The sequence below is a fragment of the Citrus clementina genome, unplaced genomic scaffold (assembly GCF_000493195.1).
Source record: "Citrus clementina cultivar Clemenules unplaced genomic scaffold, Citrus_clementina_v1.0 scaffold_4, whole genome shotgun sequence".
Taxonomy (NCBI): domain Eukaryota; kingdom Viridiplantae; phylum Streptophyta; class Magnoliopsida; order Sapindales; family Rutaceae; genus Citrus; species Citrus x clementina.
In genome coordinates, this window is record NW_006262274.1 from 14,185,906 (window position 1) to 14,193,252 (window position 7,347).

Sequence of the window (7,347 nt, forward strand, 5' to 3'; positions counted from 1 at the left end):
GCAGTCTCCAAAACCGTTGGAAATTGTTGAATGTCTATAGCTGAATATGAAACAATTGTAACAATGTACATCCAACGGTTTTGGAGACTGCTCTACCTTAAAACTGCTCTAACGTAGCAGCTGCCTAATTTAAAAGGAGGCAGAGTATTTAAAAGGAAATGGATTTTAAAACACAAAAATCTATAATCATTTTTTTTTGGAAGTTGTGTTTGGAATTGACAATCAAAATAGCTTAAATACTCAATGTACGTATGGGTTCAAAATTCAATGATTTTCCATTAAATTCTATTTGAATTCAATTATAGATTGAATCTCGAAACTTTTTAACCAACTCAATCTAATCTTAGATTGCATTTTATATTTTTGTGTGTGTGTGTGTGATGTGATACTAAACTTTATTAAAGTCTGGGAAAGGTATTAAGTCATATTGTCTAATAGTATAATGCTATTAACTTTCCTGAACTTTAACAAATCCAAAATCCTAGATTAACACACTTATATATAGTTATTCTCTCATATCGGCATCCTCATTTTTGTTGTATAATGTTATTAGCTTTCTCGAACTTACACCCACCCACACACACACACACACACACACACACACACACACACACACACACAACATTAGTAGTTTTTTTTATCTGAAATCTTAAAGTGTAGAAAAAGTCCGAGAAAACTTTACAACAGTGGGGTTTAAGAGGCTTAAAACTTATAGCGCTTAAACCACGCGGTTTATTTGTTTTCCCAGGCTTTTTTGCACTTCAAAATTCTACATTGGAATATATATTTATATTTAATTAATCTCAGATTAAAAACCCAATCAAGCGAGTAATCATTAACATCAATATTGACTAAGGCACCATTTGATATATCTTTCAAATAGTACTTATTTAAGTAGAATTTTATTAGTAGAGCTTTTATAAGTAGAGTTTTTATTAAAAAAATTAGTTGTTTGGTTGTTAATGAGAACTTTTATTAAAATTATAAAATTACTTTAATAGGCAAGTTATTTAAAGTTATGCTATAAAGAAATGAAATAAGATTTTGAAATAAAGAAAAAATAGTTTAGATATTTTAATATTTTAAAAATGTTTTTTAACCTTTACTCCTAAAAGCCGAAAATTTGAGCTTTTGCTAATAGAGACAAAATAACTTATTTAACCTTCAAAAGCTTTACCCACAAAAAAAAAAAAAAACAACAACAAAAAAATTTAAAAAAAGTTTACGAGATTAAATAAACACTTATGACTATTAGATAAGTCATACTAAACAAGCACTAAATAATTTTATTAAACGAGTAAAATCGTAGATGTAGTAATTAAATACATGTATGATATATTGGTTTAACAAGACCTACATAAAATTTTGATTATTAATATTTAGAGAGTAATTTATCTCTACTTATATTCATGATAGAGAAAATATTTGAATGGCAGTGCTACTCAAAACTTATAATCCCAATAAACCATCATTTGGTTTTTATAGCTTAGTTAAGTTATAAATTTGCCCCCGTCATACTAATCAAATAAATTAAATTTAGGTTTAAAATTTATTTTAAAAATCACACACACACTGGCGCACATACATATATTTATCAATTTAAATTTTAAGGTCAGAGAATTTCATTAACATAATATCTAAATTAATATTTCAAATCTATTTAACCCATCAATTTATCTTTTTATAATTCAATAGTTACTTTTACGCTTTTGTTTACTTTCTTTCATTTTTTTGCTTCATCCGATAACTGTTAGCTTTGAAATAAACAATTTTGATCGATTTTTGACTTTTTTTCGCTTTCGTTTTATTTCTTTCATTTTTTGCTTCATCTGATAGCTGTTAGCATTGAAATAAACCATTTTCATCGATTTTTGACTTTTGCAACTTACTATTGGATTCTAGGTATGACAGTGCTTATGCTTCAAGAAAATTACAGTTTCATCGGAGATCCAAACTCTATTAAAAATTAATTTTAATTGTGTTACAAATCACATAATTTAATTATGATGATATTGACGATGAGTGTATCGACAAATGAGGAATGCGAGAGTCGTTGTTATTTTTTTGTAATTTAAAAACAGTTCCTAACTTCATAATTATGATAGGAGCGAGCAACAGTCTTATATGGTTTAGTTTTAGACTTGATTTACATTTTAAAGATTAAAACTAATCCAATTTGGAATTGATCAATTTTTAATTAGTTTTGTAAGTTATGAAAATTATACTGACTTGTAATTGTTGACACGTACTTGCTTCTATAAAATTTATTATCAATAATTTAAAAATCTAACAACTTAAATGTCTTTCATTTTTTTTTTAAATTTACAATCACAATGCATTCTAGTTTATGATCTATATAATTAGAATTCTATCTAGTATTTTTAGATTGTAAATTAGTATTAATTGTAAGTACCATAGTTAGGTACACATACTTTTACAAATTTTATTGAGACACTGGGTACGATAGGTGATCAAATTTGGCCGGCGACCACGTGAAATTTATTGCTTCACATTTTTGATGGATTGGATTCATGACAATGAGGGCTATTTAAGCACTTCAAAAGCCAAAATACTGATGCACCAAGGAGTGGTTTCGGCATTGTTTCTTAATATTTTTACTCTCTCCCTCACGATCGTCATGGCAGAAAAACATATAGTGAAAATACATTCAGTTAGCAAAATCAGCCCGCCGTCGTCCGACTCAGTCACCGCCTCCACTCTTCCACTCACCTACTTCGATACTCTCTGGCTAAAATTTCCACCTTCAGAACGCCTCTTTTTCTATCAAATCACTGACCTAACTTTCGATTTATTCAACTCAGTGATCATCCCGAAGCTCGCTGACTCTCTCTCTCTCACTCTCCTTCATTATCTCCCCCTCGCCGGTCACATAATGTGGCCTGCGGACTCCGCGAAGCCAGCTATTTACTACTTCCCTGACCAAAACGACGGCGTCTCATTTACCGTTGCTGAATCCGACGCCGACTTCAGCCACCTCTCTGGCAATAACGGAAACCGCGAAGCCGTTGAATTTCATCATCTGACGCCCCAGTTGTCCATATCCGACGATAAAGCTGAGGTGGTTGCTATACAAATAACTTTGTTTCCGAAACAAGGGTTTTGCATATCCGTCTTGACTCACCACGCTGTCATCGACGGGATAAGCAAAACAATGTTTGAGAGATCTTGGGCTTATTTCTGCAAACAACTAATTCAGATGCAACAACAAAACCTTAATAATTCTTCGATATTATTACCCACCGAGCTAATCCCGTGCTTTGACCGGACTCTCATCAAAGATCCGGAAGGGCTGGACGTTGTTTATGCGAACCACTGGCTGGCTTTTCAATTTGACAAGCGAAGGTTGAAGCTCGTTAGTATGCCGGTTCTGAAAGCACATTCCAGCGTGGTTCGAATGAGCTTCGAATTGACCCACGAAGACATAAAGAAAATGAGGGACAAGGTACAGGGAAATGAGGTTCTCAAAAGACATGCAAAAGAACTTCATTTGTCGTCTTATGTGCTTACATGTGCTTATGTCTACGTTTGCCTGGTTAAAACAATGGGAGTAGAAGGTGACGCAACTGTTATGCTGCGGGTCGGAGCAAATTGTAGGAGCCGGTTGGATCCTCCTCTTCCGGTTAATTATTTTGGTAACTGTGTTAGTGGGCATGGCATGGTACCCCTGCAAAGGTAAGCGATGTCGTGGATCCGGAAAATGGGATCGCATTTGTTGCTGACAAGTTAAGTGATTTGGTCAAAGGGCTGAAGAGGGAAGTCATTGAAGGATCCGAGGAGAAGATTTTGTTTGTGTTGAAATATGTAAAAGAGGGTGGAGGACAAGCTTCAGGAAGATTGCTTGCGGTAGCCGGGTCGAACCGTTTTGATGTTTCCGAGTCAGATTTTGGGTGGGGGAAGCCGAAAAGAGCGGAGATTATTTTAGATCGTGTTGGATCTATTTATTTAGTAGAGAGTAGAAATGGAAGCGGTGGAGTTGAGGTTGGTGTTGTTTTGGAGAAGCCACAAATGGAAGCTTTTTCTTCTCTCTTCGTTAATGGCCTTAACTGAGTTTATCATATTTTTGTGTTTTTTTCTCTTCATTCTATTCTCCTATGATGAGATTGTGATGGTGTACTCGTTATTCTATTCTACTATGATGAGATTGTGATGGTCTCTTCATTCTATTCTTCGCACGCAGGCTCTTTTCTTAGTAAACCTATTACAATCTTATTACATATTATATATTTGTAGATCAAAACTATTAAAAAATAATTAAGGACTTGAGGTTATTCTCTTATTTGATAAGTATCTAATTAGTGTAAATGTCAGTTGTTACCTCTTTATATTTTTGCTTTGAATAAAAAAAAAACTCTTATTTTTTATGTATTTATTTATTTAAATGTCATATCTTTAAGTTTTTTAAATTAGAGTGATATCTTGATATCACTATTCACTAGGGCCATGCATAGCTTTAGAAAGGAATGGTTGAAACTTCATCCTTTTGGCATTACATATGATGCGGCCGAAAGAAACTTCAACGACATGATCCGCATGGGTGGCCATTGCACATTATTAAAATAAGTCTCATGCCCTTGATCACACGTGTACTAACAAGTCAAAATATTGACAAATCTCATTTTCGATAACTTCTTAAAGGGGAGTATTTAATTCTAAATATGCTTCGCCTTATTTATGTCGAATTCTTCAAAACTCATTTGATGAACATAAAATATGTAAAATACTGATACACGCGTATGTATTTTTTTTTTTTAACCACGAGGTGGTCTTGGGTGGGTCCCAACTGTGGGAGGTACATTTAAGCCCGTACCACATTTCAGACTAATCCCCGCTCGCACCGGGTCGGCCCGTAAAGGATAAAGTGCTGGCCAAAGTGGTGACTCCATACGAGAGCGGGACTTAAACCCTTGACCTCTCTCAAGGAGTGAGAGTACCGAACCACTCACACCAACCAATTTTAGTTTACGCGTATGTATTTTCTACTTACATCAATAATGCTCAAACTAGCTGATTTCATCATTCGCTCATTGATTTTATGACTGTGGCTCCTCGTTAACTCAAAAAACATAATTATATATCAAGCATATAAAATTTATGAAAATAATTTTTGAGATACTCTCCACGAGTTCATCAACCGACATAATAATAAAAAAATTATTAATTAAACGTTTCATGGCCTAAGTTAACATAATTGGGTTTTCATATATAGACTATGAAATATCATACACTTCTTTTAAAAATTACGAGATCCAACAACAGATACTTTGATTGAAGTATTGACTTAACCATAGTCATAGAGCACTTAAGTTAAAATTTCATATTACACACAACATTAATGTTTGTATATAGTTTTGTTAAGTATTAAAAATTACCTTTATTGATCAATTTAAGTTTTTAAGTCAAAGGATTTCATTAACACAATATTTGAATTAATATTTTTTAAATATATAATTTCATCAATTTATTTTTTTATTCTTCAATAGTTACTTTTACTTTTTCATTTTCTTTCTTCATTTTTTTAAATTCACCTAATAGCTAATAGCTAATAGCTTTGTAGTCAAAATTCCTAAAAACACTTTTTGATCGATTTTTTATTTTTGTAACTTACGATTTGATTCCAGTTACCACAACGCATATGCTTCAAGAAAATGAAAGTTTCAGCAGGCATCCAAACTCTATCAAAAATTCATTTTAATTGTATCACATATCATATAAATTAATTATGATGATATTGACGATGAGTGTATCGACAAATAAGGAATGTCTGAGTCATTCTTTTATTTTGGGTACATACTCGTTTAGTTTCGATATTTTTTGTATAAGTATCCATTTAGTCCTTATATTTTAAAAAATAACTAAAAACATCCATGTAATAAATAATATTACATTCTTAGTCTTTTTTTTTCTTTTTACAATAACACCCTTCCAACAATAATTTTGACATTAATCAATATATGTATGTATGCATGTATGTATGTATGTATGTATACGCATGCACACATTAAAAAGTTCATTACTAAATTAACCAATAATTATTTAGTAGCAAATTAACAAATAAATACCAGTGTGAAAGAATTATTATTTTCTGTACTTATGCAACAATCTTACTAATTAGTATTAGTGAATAAATTAATATCAGCTAACTAAAGCAATATTTAACATGCTTACAACAAGCTTACTAATTATTATTTTATAAAAAATAGTTTACCAAATTAATCCTAAAAATAAAATAATTATAATATAAAAGTTTGTGTAAATTTTGTATGTTAGTTTTAAAGTTGATTTGATAAATTATCATTTTTTTTTTATTTTTATTAGTATCCCCAAGAATATTCTTGCAAGGGTGTAATTGTAATAGGAAAGAAAAAGTAAGGTAGGATTATAACACATTTAGTAATAGGGATGTCTTAAGGTATTATTTTAAATATAAAGACTAAACATGCACTTTAGTCAAAATATAAGGATTAAATGAGCATTTACCTTTTTTTTTGGGTAATTAAAGAATAGTTCCTAATTTGATAATTATGCTAGGAGCGAGTAGTAAACTTATATAGTTTAGTTTTAGATTTGATTTACTTTTAAAGATTAAAATTGATTCAACTTGGAATGGATCAATTTTTAATTAGTTTTTTAGGTTATGAAAATTATATTGGCTTATAATTGTTGATAAAACATTCTTTCTATTGAGTTCACTATTAAAGTCTTATGAAGGTTTTGTCGATACTATGTTGCATTATAGAACAATCTTAACATTAGAATGAAATACTAACTAGGCAACCCAAGAGGGGAGGGGGTGAATTGAGTTTTTAAAACTTAAGCTAAACAAATCACACAACAATTCAATCTATTGCCTTAATGAAATAAAAAAATAATAAATTTAATAAAGCACAATAATAAAAGAGTAAGGGAAGAGAGAGTAAACACAATGATTTTTAGGTGGTTCGGCAATCTCCGCTTATGTCCACACCTCCAAGTAAACCAAGCTTGAGGATTTCACTATCCAAGCCTCCCAAGGCTTCAAATGCTTACAATTGACTTCCAATGTGTCAATGGACCTTTATAACAAGAGATTATCCCCAATCTCTTCACCCAAATGTATCCCAACACTTACAACCTCTCAACTTGATTTTATAAAAAGGATTACAAAAATTTCTCTCACACAATGTGTTTGAATACAAATGAAATCCCAATATGTGTGAATAAATGAAATGAATACACAAAGTTTATGCTTTAGACTTGTAGAGAAATACTCAATAATAACAATGGTTGCATCACTTTGATTGAAATTGATTTGAGCCAATTTATAGTTGAAGAAGAAAAATAGTCGTT

The 7,347-nt window shown here is 31.3% G+C and overlaps 1 pseudogene; it reads left to right on the forward strand.

Annotated features, from left to right (window-relative positions):
* The first annotated feature begins 2,603 nt into the window (after positions 1 to 2,603).
* LOC18044555 lies at positions 2,604 to 4,068 on the forward strand (annotated as a pseudogene).
* Positions 4,069 to 7,347: the final 3,279 nt, after the last annotated feature.